We start from the raw sequence: 13,950 nt of genomic DNA, 5'->3' as shown, positions 1-13,950 counted from the left end.
AATGATCTTAGATGGTGTACTATGTGTTTTGCAGTTGCTTTTTGCATGCAAGTTATTCTCTTTAGTTGTTCTTTTGTTAACTCAAGCCTTCTATATAGTTAGGCTTCTTTTAAGGTTTATGTTGTTGGGTAGTGATATACCTTTTCATAGTGTTTTCCATGCAACCTTTAATTCTAGAGCTTTAAATTTATGTAAGTAGTCATTACTTCTTCCTTGCAAATTTATCCTATTGGAAACTGAAATTCAATGGTACTTATTTTTTAATTATATCTGACCTTTTAGAAAACAACTGGAAATTTATTGTTCAATCAATTTTCTTCATCAATGATACAAATTTTCTAATGATTAGTTAAACATGTATTATGTGGACTATGTGGTGACTGTGAGGAAGTGACTGTAGTGCAGGGAAACATTTAACATGCATGTATGTTTTCCATGGTCAAAATCTTTGACCATTCCAGAGGCTGCAAGTGTATTACTATAAGAATTACATGGTTTTGATGCATCTGACAGAGTTGAGAATACCCTAACTATTACAAAATCAACTCAATGTATAAAATTGTGTGATTGAAGTCATGTAAGATTATGTAGATAAATTAAAATCTTATAGATAATTTAGTGTCTTGCTAGAAATACCATCTTGAATTGTGGGCATGTTGAGTTCTATCGAATAGCATCTTTTTACGGCATAAATGTAGACTAGGCAACCTTTGTTTTGTCTCACTAGCAATACCATCTTGCATTATGAGAATTCTCATTTCTATTGATTGACATCATTCTATGGCATAAATTCTAGCAATCAATGCCTACTCATGCCATTGAAGAGCATATTTTAATAATTTTTGCATGGGCTTTATGATGTGGTCATAACAATATTTCTCTTTTTGTTTGAATACAGGTGGCTCCTATAAACATTCTTGTAGGTTCTCAAGTATGGATGCAAGATTCCAAAGTGGCCTTGATTGATGGAGAAGTCTTGGAGATTAAAGGTCAACAAGTTAAAGTTCATATAGTTGATGAAAAGTTGGTAAGTAAACAATTTTATTTTGAATGACAATCTCTTTATATTTCTTTTTTAATTTATTGTTACTGCTTACAATCAATTTAATAAAATCCTACCAATGGCAATAGGTTTGTAGGAAAACCAATAGCTTATGTCTAGGAATATTATTTCCAATATTTCTTTGTGGATTGTTTATGCTTTCTTTTTGGTCAATGGTTAAAAAGCTTCTTTTTCAAAGAATCTATGGTACGCTTATGCTTAGGGAATGATGCAATATCTCACTGCTTATTACTTTTAGAGTGAAATTGATGGGCCTTTGGTCGATAATAATATCCTCATTTTCTAGTTTTGGAGATCCAAATTAGAAGCTTTTTCTTGTGTGCAGGTGACTATAAACTTGTCAAATGTATATCCAAAGGATTGTGAAACATTACTAGGTAGAGTGGATGACATATAACAAAACTTGCTTATTTACATGAACCAAGAGTTCTACAAAATTTGGCATCTAGATATGAAATCTATGTAAGATGTCAAGGTTTTCTTTGAATTACTTTATATTATTATTATTTATATTTAGATAGCTCTTCATCTGTTTGTTCTTCATTTATGACACTCTTCTATGTTTTTTTCTTAGTTAAAGTGTAATTCATATGTTTTTAAATAAACAACAGAATAGTGTTACTAAGAGCAACATTCTATGATGACATTATGTTGTATTTGGCAGACCTACACTAGAAGTATATTAATTTCCATCGATCCTTTTAGAATACTTCCTTACTTGTATGATAGTCAAATGATGGAACAATACAAAGGGGCAGCATTCAGAGAGTTAAGTCCTCATGTGTTTGTTGTGGCAGATGCTGTATACAGGTAAGTGTCTCCAATTTTCTAATTGAAGTTGTGTTTTGTGTCAAAGAGGCTCTATTTCATACATCCATTTAAACATTTTATGGATACTGGGTGATGATCAATGAGGGGATAAGTTAGTCCATCCTAGTGAGCAAAGAAAGTGAGGTAGGTAAAATATAATCCACCAAAATGCTTATGTGTTATCTTGCTTATATGGGAGGTTGAATAGCAACCAAGGGGAGATCAATAAAGTAGCAAGTGCTAGAAGTAAGAAATCATGGGAAAATTGGTTATGGATGGAATCACTATGGCATTTGATGTTGTGATCTCAATCTTCTAATACCATGTCTTCATTGTTGTATGTGATCATTATTTGGTTTCTATTTTATTTACTGCTTTGTAGTCAAATCCTGTTCTAGAAGCCTTTGGGAATGCAAAAACTATCAGAAATAATAATTCCAGGTTAATTATTTTTTTGTTTTTAGATTTTCCATTGCATGTATAATAGAAGGAAATTGAATATAAGGAGTTTCTAGACCTTGAGTTGTTAATTTGGGGGTTTGGCTTAGCTTTTTGAGTATCAAGAGTGCAATTTGTTCTTATATTTTTTTTGACTAAGAAGCACATTTTGTGTAGTCATTTGTTAAATTTGTTGAGCTACAATTTGACAAAAATGGAAAAATATCAAGAGCTACTATTAGAACATACCTACTAGAAAGGTCTTGTGTTTGCCAAATTTTAGATCCAGTGAGAAACTACATTCTCTGTGCTATAGCCCCAAAGGTATGTGGCATCATGCTTTGGTAATTGTGACTATAATTGACTATTGAAATAGGTTCATTGCCTATTTTCTATTTGTATTCTGAATGCACCTATGTTCAATTTGAAATTGCAGAATGTTAATAGTAGTAGAACCATTTTTTGAAATTTTCTTCATTTCTTATTTCAAGAAACTAAAAAATCTAAGTTGGGACATCCAAGTTCATTTCATTATTTGAACCAATCCAAATGTTATCAACTTGATGTAGTTAATGAAAGGGAGGAGTACCTTGCAACATGAAGAGTAGTGGAAGTTGTTGGAATTAGTACTAAAGAACAAGTATGACATTTTGTAGAATGAAAAATTAAAATGGTTCCATCCTTTTAAACTTGATTTTTATGTTTATAGTTAAATTCATTGTTTGCTTCTTTTTTCTTGTTTTGAGGCCATAATGATACTTCTCCATGTCTTATTCTTACTTGCTATTGTGTTTTTCAATAATGTTATATTTTTTTTAATCTTATTCCAATGTTCAAATGTTTTATCTACTATAAAATGATTTTCATGCATTTGTTCTGAAACTAGAGTAGGAATAGATGACGATCTTCCTCCTTGTCAAAATCAACTAGCGAGAGGTGGTGGCCAAATTTTTGGGAATGGAAGACCTTCTACAAGTCCAATGTCATATGCTAGAATTCAGAATGATATCGAGCCTCAGATTCACTAGCTTGAACAAGAGGCATACAAATCTATTCTTAGAGCCTTCAAGCCACAATCAAATGCAATTACATGGGTATTTGCCTATTCTATACTATGTACTCGTCAGTGTCTTCTATCAGACATTTCATTATTTGACATTAATTTTATTTTCTTTTCTTTCTATTTATTTTATTTTTGAAGAACTTTTTGCTTGTTGTGCTTGTAGATTTTAGGGAGTTAACTTACATGTCTTGAATTTTATATTTTTATCTTGAAACTTATGGGTTCTTTAAAATTAATCTGTTTTAGGCAAAAGAGGGTTTGATGTCTAAGTTGAGAAAAGAACTTAGAATTTTAGATGAGGTGCATAGGAAACTCTTGGGGAGCATTGAGATGAATAAGGTTCAATTTACACTTGTAATACATACAATTACATGAAACAATTTTTTAATGGAGAAAATTAAATCTATGCTCATCTTGACATTTTAGGTAGTTTCATTCATTTGATTAAGGAGATGTACAAATTCTTATGATGAAATGTTATTAACTATTATGCACATTGTTATTTGTGAGACTTCTTGTTAGATCTCTGTAGTTTAAAGTTTTGCATATTTAACACTAGCAGATTTCCAAATGTTGTATAGGACAAAAGGTTTCTTGTTAGTTATTTAAATGTTTGATCAGAGAATGGAGACCAGGAACTCTTAACCAAGGTGGCTTAATAAGCATGGGTCCACCAACCCATGACACATCCCCTAGTCCAACATATGTTTCAGCATCATAGAAGAAACATAAAACAACTCATGTGTTGCCATCTCTACCAATGCCACCACATTCAACAATGCATCCTTTGCCAACTACTACACTAGCACAACCTTCATCATCAACAAAAAGAGGAGCTTCTCTTGGAACTAAGAACAAGAAAACCAAAGCAATGAGCAATTAATTCTAAATTTTCTCAATTATTATTTTTTCTGTTGCTTTAAATATTTATCTTCTAAATCGTTCCAAGTATTTATAAGTTTTATAATAAAAGAGAACTATTGTTTACTCTAGAGTCAGAAAATGCCTATGTTGTTTGCCCCAATCAAGGCTCAACAGTTACCTCCTACTCTTCCAGCAGCAAGGAGAGGATAGTTTGGGAACCGAGGACCATCAGAGCCTCTAGGTTTGAGCGAAGCTATAGCTCTTGACCCCTTGGTGGGCAAGAATGTGAGGACAAGGTGGCTAGAAGACAATAGCTTTTATGAGGCTATTATTGCCAATTATGATCTAATTAAGGTATTGAAATTATTTAAGTTCAATGTTAATAATTTGATTGTTGTGTTATGGAAATTATGATATCTATGTGAAGTATTGCTACTCAATAAACTTTTTTTTTGTTATAACACAAGGCCACTAAAAAAACCTTATACTTGAAGAGGCCCCACTTCATATATTGTAGAGTCATTGCCACAATATTTTATTTTTTACTTGGTGTTTTTTCTTGCAAGGTTGGGGTTTTAAAGATTACAGTGCCACAAATTTGGTATCTTTTAGCATACATTCTTTCATTATGTGTTGTCTGAAAAACCTAGATCCACGGCTTATGCTTACCTTTTTAGTATAGATGATAAGTTTGAATATTATTCATGATTGTTAAGGATCTGCAATTGAAAAAACTTATAATAATAGGCATAATCCCAACTATACAACTAAAGCTTTCCTTGAAATTTACTTTAAAATGAATAGGAATTGTCATAAGATTATAGTGCTAGTCAAGTAGATACTTGGATATGATTATTGTAATATTTTTTAACAAGTTCTTCTAAAGTGACTGATATGCCCAACTAGTTGTATAGGTAGAAATTTTCAATTCTTCCTCATTATTTCCCTCACCCTCCCCTTGTCCTGCTGCCTATATTTTGCTCTTTTCCAGACCTATTGACCCTTCACCAAATAGAGATATTTTTTGTTCAAATGGGTTCTTGTAGAGTAAACTTTATTAGTTGTAGTGGTAATTTACTTCAAAAGTGACTTGATATGCCCAACTAGTCATACAGGTAGAAATTTGCAACTCTTCCTCATGATTTCTCTCAAACTCCCCTTGTCTTGCTACTGGTCTACTGGCCTTTCCTAGACTTTTTGACCCTTCACCAAATACAGATCTTTCTTGTAGAAATGAATTCCTACAAAGTAAACTTTATTAGTTCTTGTGGTTATTTATAATGCTCAATTTATTCTCTATCTATCTATCTAGCTTTACATGTGCTTTTTGCATTGTAGTAATATGCCCACATGCTCGCACATGCAAAATCATTCTTGTTTTCTTTTAGGTCCCATTTTTGTGCAAGTTATAAGTTGATTTTGTTATCAGAATACATGGTACCTTAAAGAAAGAGTGATATTACATTTACCATATGGAAAAATGTGAGCATCATCTGATTGCTTGAAGTCTCCAAACAAGAGATGTGGACACTATTAACATCTAAACAACTATATATATTAATATATATGATTTTTCCCCTTTTCATTCAAAAATGGTTTGTGTATGGTTAGGGATTGCATACACTCATTTATGATATTAATACAAGTAGAGAGACTTTTGAATGGGTTAACTTGAAGGAGCTATGCCATTTTCCCTCTTTTGATTACTCGAGTCTTGAAATCTAACATTACACCCTGGTTAGTGTGCAGTGTTCAATTTCTTAACTATGTTATATGTATTCCCTTGATCACACTTGTTTATGCATTTCATTTTTGATTAACTGCCGAAGACTTGATTCATCTATATTTTACCATGAGAAAAATCAAAATATTTCAATTTTGGCATATACTATTATTATTTACATGTCTCATAGTAGAACTGCTTGTCTTGTCATTTTGCTTGACCTTTTTATCTCAAGATGAATGTGAATGACTTTCTAATATTCTGTCAATTCCTGTTTGAGCATGCTCATAAGCTTGCTATATTGAGGAATATATTTTTGGGTTGGCTTTTACTACCCTTGTAAAATTTTGGGCTCAATCATTCTATTATGGTTGTCCAAACACCTTGAGAAAGGTTCTAATGGGTATACTTTTTCCTTTCTCCTAAGATTGTGTAGGTTGGCCCTCTTAGCCATGGGCATCCTGCCTAAGAATGGTGTTTCATTGATTTCATTTAGAATCTAGTACTACATTCATCCTTTACTCATTCTTGGAAATGGCTCCTTCGTCACTCATGATAAGGAGCACATTTGCTAGATAATGGCTCGCCCTTCAAATCGCTTTCCAAGTAACCACAATGACAACTTCTATCAAACTATTTTGCAAATTTTGCTAATGAAGTTGCATAGAGATGACTTTGCAGAGCCCTTGCATAGAAGTTGAGATTCTTCACATCCCTCCAATAGAAAGGATGCTAATTCCAATATTCAAAATCTGGAAAATGTCTCTTTCTTGTGCACCAACATTGATTCTATTAGACATTCATTGGGAGCTTTCGTTATCAAATCTCCCATTAGCCACAATCATTCATAATTAATTGCTAGAGTGCCAAGTAGCCACCTAATGCTAGTCGAGGGCTCACCATTAGATCAACTTCAAAATTACTAAACATATTCATTATACAATGGCAATCACTACCAAGCCTCTTCCAAAATTGTGCTGGTCCAAGAAGATTATCTAAGAGAGAGTCCACGGGTAGGCATTCATTGGGGGATTCACCCACTCCATTAATTTTTCAAAAACCTCATACTTTGGTCAAAATTTCCACCAATTCTTGAAATTTTTTGACCAAACATTGGTGGAAATTTCAACCAATTCCTTAAAGTTTTTTACCAAGAATTGGTGGAATTTTGACCAATTCTTGAAATTTTTCAACTAAACATTAGTTGAAATTTTGACCAATTCTTGAAAGTTTTCCACCAAGAATTGGTCGACATTTCAACCATTTCTTGACATTTTTTGACGAATATTTGGTAAAAATTTTGACCAAAAATGGCAAATCAGAGTTAACAGCGAATAAATTTCACCATAATCAATACCTTCTTCTTGAGAATAGCATTTGCATACCATTCTTACCTTGTTTCTAGAAAATTTTCCATCTTCATTGAACTCATTTCTGAAAACTCACTTCATGCCTATTACATTTTTATCCTTGGGTCTAGGAACAAGAGTCCAAGTTTAGTTTTTTCTATCTATTATATCTCTTCATTCATTACCTCAACCCAACTTTCATTATCTAATACATCTTTAATATTTCTTGGTTCAATTTTAGCAAGTAAACACGTACCTTTTAATTTTCTTCTTGTCATTGTTCCATCATATTTGTCTCCAATGATCTAATCAAGTACATGATGCCTTCTAACATATCTTGCTAACATAGGTTCTTTGGATTTGGAATGAGTTCCACTTATTTCATCTTGAACTTCAATATCAAGCTTAGGTCCCACTTTCTATGACTCGGGTCCATTAGGCTCAATTTGAACTAGCTCTATAGCTTCTAACTGTGACTGGGGTCCTTTAGACTATGACTCAGGTTGCACTATTTGAAACTTGGTAACTATTGGAGATTTTCGGGACTCATGGATGAAGCTTCCTTCCTTTTAGATAGGTTTGGTAGGGTATTAGGTTCATAGTAAACAAATCTTCTGTAATCCTCTAGTTCTTTGTTGCTTTCTTCTTCACTCTTTTCACAAACTCATCAATTCTAACATGTGTGCTTTTTACAATTTTATGAGTAGAGAAATTCAAACATTTGTATGCTTTACTTTTATAGGAGTATCCTAGAAATATCCCTTCATCACCTTTTACATCAAATTTCCCTTTTCTAGATTCTTTCAAAATATAACATTTGCTACCAAATACTTTCAAGTAACTTACATTAGGTTTGTAGCCATACCATAGTTCATAAGGAGATTGATTTGAGTCTTTCTTCAATTGAACTCTATTCAAGGTATGAACTGTAGTGTCGATAGCTTCCTTCCAGTACTTGATTACAACATCCTTTTCTATCATCAATGTTCTTGCAAAATCCATGATGGATTTGTTTCTTCTTTCAGCTATACCATTCTGTTGTGGAGTACCAAGGGTTGATACTTGTCTTTTGATCCCTCTTTTAATGCAAAAATTATTGAATTCGTTAGAAATTAATTCACCACCTCTATCTAATCTTAAACATTTCAATCTCTTTCCAATTTCTTTTTCTACTCTTGCTAGATACCATTTGAACTTTTGAAAAGCTTCTAATTTTTCTTTTAGATACATTATAGTCATCATTCTAGAATAATCATCAACAAAAAGAATGAAAAAATTTTCTCCACTGTAACTCTTTTTTCCAATAGGTCCAAATAAGTTTGTATGAAAAATTTTGAAGACTTCTTCTAACTGATACATTTTTCTTTTGAAACTAGTCTTTCCCATAATACCAATTTGGCAATTCTTGCATAAACCCATATCAAGTTTCTTCAAACTAGGAATACTTCTTGCTCTTTGATGTTTTCTTATCTTAACCAAATTATCAAAGTTTACATGACATTGTCTTTTGTGCCATAACCAACTTTCTTCTACTTGAGCAATAAAACATGAACATTCACTAAAATCAAGATAAAATAGATTACCTTTTGTTTGCTTGCCAGATCCAACTAGATTTTCTTTTCCATCTAGTAGTTTAGCATTTCCATTCATGAATTCTACCTTGAATCCAATGTTATTCAACTGTACCACACTCAATAGATTATGCTTTAATCCTTCAACCCAATAAGCATTGTCACATGCAAGTTTCTTAGTCAATGAAATAAATCCTTTTCCTTTTATGTTACAAGGTTCATTTTTTCCAAACCTCACACTACCTCCATCATAATATTCTATGTGCTCAAATTTTTTTTTGTCTCCAATCATATGATGTGAATAACCACTGTCAATAATCCATGTATCATTTTTTCTAATTTGAGAGTTAAGTGCCATCTTATCTACTTCATTGTCAAATTCATACTTTATAGTAATATATACCATTTCATCTTCACTGTTATCAAAATCTTTAGCTTGAAAACAAGAATTCTTACCTTTTTCCTTGTAGTTCTTGGAATCCTTCTTGATTTTGTGCTTATTTCTTTTCTTTTCATCTTTGTTTTCTCTATTTGGACACCTTGTAGCAATGTGACCAACTTCTTCACAAGAAAAGTAGATCAGAGGAACTTTACCTTTGTACTTTCCTCTTCCTTTGGAATACTTTCTTGCAAGTAGGGCTTCAACAACTTCAAGATCATTATCTGAACTTTCTTTTGATTCTTCTTCTTCACTTACTGATTGACTGGACTTTGATTTCTTACTCTTTGTTGAGTGTGAGTTTAGCTTGAAATGCAGACTCAATAACCTTTGAACTAGGAATATAGTTATCAAAGTTATCTAACTCAAACGCTATCAGTTTAGCATATTTCATCTCCATCTAGCTTATTTTTGACTACCCACTTTGTGCCAATTACATTTTTATCCTTGGGTCTAGGAAAAAGAGTCTAAGTTTTGTCCTTCTATATCTATTTTATTTCTTCATTCATTGCTTCAATCCAACTTTCATTATCCAATGCATCTTTAACATTTCTAGGTTCAAATTTAGCAAGTAAACATGTACCTTCCAATTTGTTTATTGTCATTTTTCCATTTGATTTGTCTCCAATGATCTTTAGCTTTCTAACATATCTTGCTAACATAGGTTCTTTGGATTTGGAATGAGATTCACTGATTTCATCATGAATTTCAGTATCAAGCTTAGGTCCTACTATCTATGAATTGGGTCCATCAGACTCAGTTTTCTTTAGCTCGGTAGCCTCTATCTATGTCTCAGATTGCACTGTCTACAACTCGATAGTTGTTGGAGATTTTTGGGACTTGAGACATGAGGCCTCCTATCTACCAGATAGATTTGGCAAGGTATTAGGTTCATAGTAAACAAATATTCTATAATCCTCAAGCTCTTTTCTACTTTCTTCTTCACTCTTTTCTACAAACTCATAAATTCTCACATGTGCACTTCCTATGATTTTATGAGTAGACAAACTCAAACACTTGTATGCTTTACTTATGCAAGAGTATCATAGGAGTATGCCTTCATCACTTTTGACATCAAATTTACCTTTCCTAGATTATTTTAAAATATAACATTTTTCTTCAAATGCTTTCAAGTAACTTACATTAGGTTTGCATCCATACCATAGTTCATAAGGGGTTTGATTTAAGTCTTTCTTCAATTAAAATCTGTTCAAGGTATGAACTAAAATGCCAATAGCTTCCTTCTAGTACTTGATTGCAACATTCTTTTCTATCATCAATGTTCTTGCACAATATATGATGGATTTGTCTCTTCTTTCAGCTATACCATTCTGTTGTGGAGTACCAAGGGTTGATACTTGTCTTTTGATCCCTCTTTTAATGCAAAAGTTATTGAATTCATTGGAAATGAATTCGCCACCTCTATCTGATCTTAAACATTTCAATCTCTTTCCAACTTCTTTTTTTACTCTTGCCAGATACAATTTGAACTTTTGAAAAGCTTATGATTTTTCTTTTAGATACATTATAGTCATCATTCTAGAATAATCATCAACAAAAAGAATGAAAAACTTTTCTCCACTATAACTCTCTATTCCAATAGGTCCACATAAGTTTGCATGAAAATTTTCTAAGATTTCTTCTAACTAATACATTTTTTTTTGAAACTAGTCTTTCCCATATTACCAATTTGGCAATTCTTGCATAAACCCATATCAAATTTCTTCAAACTAGGAGTACCTCTTTCTCTTTGATGTTTTCTTATCTCAACCAGATTATCAAAGTTTTCATGACATAGTCTTTTGTGCCATAACCAGCTTTCTTCTACTTGAGCAATAAAACATGAACATTCATTGAGATCAAGATAAAATAGATTACCTTTTGTTTGCTTGCCAGATCCAATTAGGTTTCCTTTTCCATCTAGTAGTTTGGCCTTTCCATTCATGAATTCTACCTTGAATCTAGTGTTATTCAACTGTGCCACACTCAGTAGATTATGCTTTAATCATTCAACCCAATAAGCATTGTCACATACAAGTTTCTTAGTCAATGAAATAAATTCTTTTCCTTTTATGTTACAAGGTTCATTATTTCCAAACCTCACACTACCTCCATCATAATATTCTATATGCTCAAATTTTGTTTTGTCTCCAGTCATATGATGTGAATAACCACTATCAATAATCCATGTATCATTTTTGATAATTTGAGAGATAAGTGCCATCTTATCTCCTTCATTGTTAGATTCATCCTTTATAGCAATATATACCATTTCATCTTCACTATTATCAAAATCTTTAGCTTGAAAACAAGATTTATTACCTTTTTCCTTGTAGTTTTTGTAGTTCTTGGAATCCTTCTTGCATTTGTGCTTATTGCTTTTCTTTTCATCTTTGTTTTCTCTATTTGGACACCTTGCAGTCATGTGACCAACTTTTTCACAAGAAAAGTAAATCAAATGAAATTTATCTTTTTACTTTCCTCTTCCTTTGGAATACTTTCTTGTAAGTAAGGCTTCAACAACTTCAAGATCATTTTCTAAAATTTCTTTTGATTCTTCTTCTTCACTTACTGATTGACTGGACTTTGATTTCTTACTCTTTTTCTTGAGTGTGAGTTTGGCTTGAAATGTAAACTTAATAACCTTTGAACTAGGAACATAGTTATCAAAGTTATCTAACTCAAACGCTATCAGTTTAGCATATTTCATCTCCATCTAGCTTATTTCTAACTACCCACTTTGTGCCAATTACATTTTTATCCTTGGGTCTAGAAACAAGGGTCCAAGTTTTGTTCTTCTATATCTATTTTATTTCTTCATTCATTGCTTCAATCTAGCTTTCATTATCCAATGCACCTTTAACATTTCTAGGGTTCAAATTTAGCAAGTAAACATGTACCTTTCAATTTATTTATTGTCATTGTTCCATCTGAATTACAACTTCTCTAATGATTGAATCAAGTGCATGATGTTTTCTGACATATCTTGCTAACACAAGTTCTTTGGATTTGGAATGAGATTCACTGATTTCATCATGAACTTCAATATCAAGCTCAGGTCCCACTATTTGTGAATTGGGTCCATCAGACTCAATTTGCTTTAGCATGGTAGCCTCTAACTGTGACTCGGATTGCACTATCTACAACTCAGTAGTTGTTGGAGATTTTTGGGACTTGAGAGGTGAGGCCTCCTATCTACTAGATAGATTTGGCAAGGTATCAGTTTCATAGTAAACAAATATTATGTAATCATCAGGCTCTTTTCTACTTTCTTCTTCACTCTTTTTTGCAAACTCATCAATTCTCACATGTGCACTTTCTATGATTTTATGAGTAGACAAATTCAAACACTTGTATGCTTTACTTCTACAAGAGTATCATAGGAGTATTTCTTCATCTCTTTTGACATCAAATTTACTTTTCCTAGATTATTTTAAAATATAACATTTTTTGTCAAATGCTTTCAAGTAACTTACATTAGATTTGTAGCCCTATCATAGTTCATAAAGAGTTTGATTTGAGTCTTTCTTTAGTTGTAGTCTATTCAAAGTATGAACTAAATCCATTTGACATGGATCTCTAGGTTCAACTTGCCAATCTTCACCACCAGAAGCAAGTTGTAGACAATTATATTACTCGGGGAGCTCAACTCAAGGCCCACCTTCACTGGTTGGAGGTTGGAGATCAAGCTTCCAAGGAATTTTTTAATGTGTTGAGGGCTTGCCATTCTATGGTGGGGATCAAATGCATTTGATAGGGTCAACACTCTTTCTGTGAGGTTCTTGACATTTTCCAAGCTTTTGTTTGCCATTGTGAAAAAGTTTTCATGACACAGGGTCCTTTGAAATCCCAGAATCAAGCCTTGCAGGCTTCTTTGGATGTCACTCCTAAAAGACTCACTCCAGAACAATATGCATTCTATGAGAATAAGCTCACTTTAGCAGACCTTAAGGAAGTTTTATTCTCCATGGCAGATGATAAGGCCCCTAGTTGTGATGGTTTCCCTTGTGAATTTTACAAAACCTTTTGGGATGAGATTGAACCAGACCTATAGAATGTTTACCTTGAAGCATACAATTTCTGCTCTCTAGGTAATATTATTAATAAGGGGAATATCAAATTCATACCTAAGGTAGGTTACCCTAAAGATATATGAAATTGGAGTTCCATCACTTTGTTGAATGTGTCTTACAAGATCATTGCAAAGGCTCTCTCTCTTAAAAATTTGTCATCTTCTTCCTTAGATTATTCACCTTGAACCAACGAGTTTTATCAAATCCAATTATATCCTAGAAAATATAATTGTTGTGTGGGAAGGGATGGAATGGGCTTGGCATTCCAAGCAATAGGCCATCTTTCTCAAGATTGATTTTGCCAAAGCTTATGACCAGATTGAGTGGCCTTTCATCCTTGCAATGCTTCAAGCGCTTGGGTTTGGCTCTACTTTTCTATAGTCAATCTAGATGTTGTTTGGGGATGCCTCTACTTGCATCTCCATTAATAGTTTCTAGTCTCAAGACTTTAGGTTTTATCATTCAATTCGACAAGGCTACTCACTGGCACCCTCTTTATATGTGCTAGTGGCTGAAGGTTTTGGGTATTTATTCACAAATGCCATCTCACAAGGGAG

General features: G+C 32.8%; 1 pseudogene; it reads left to right on the top strand.

The window, feature by feature from the left end:
• Window positions 1-355: 355 nt before the first annotated feature.
• On the top strand, window positions 356-5,963 carry LOC149538396 (protein EMSY-LIKE 3-like; annotated as a pseudogene).
• Window positions 5,964-13,950: the final 7,987 nt, after the last annotated feature.

This window comes from Cupressus sempervirens, chromosome 9, assembly GCF_028749045.1.
Source record: "Cupressus sempervirens isolate cs-2001-9-10 chromosome 9, ASM2874904v1, whole genome shotgun sequence".
Lineage (NCBI taxonomy): Eukaryota > Viridiplantae > Streptophyta > Pinopsida > Cupressales > Cupressaceae > Cupressus > Cupressus sempervirens.
This window is presented reverse-complemented; position numbering and strand designations above follow the sequence as displayed.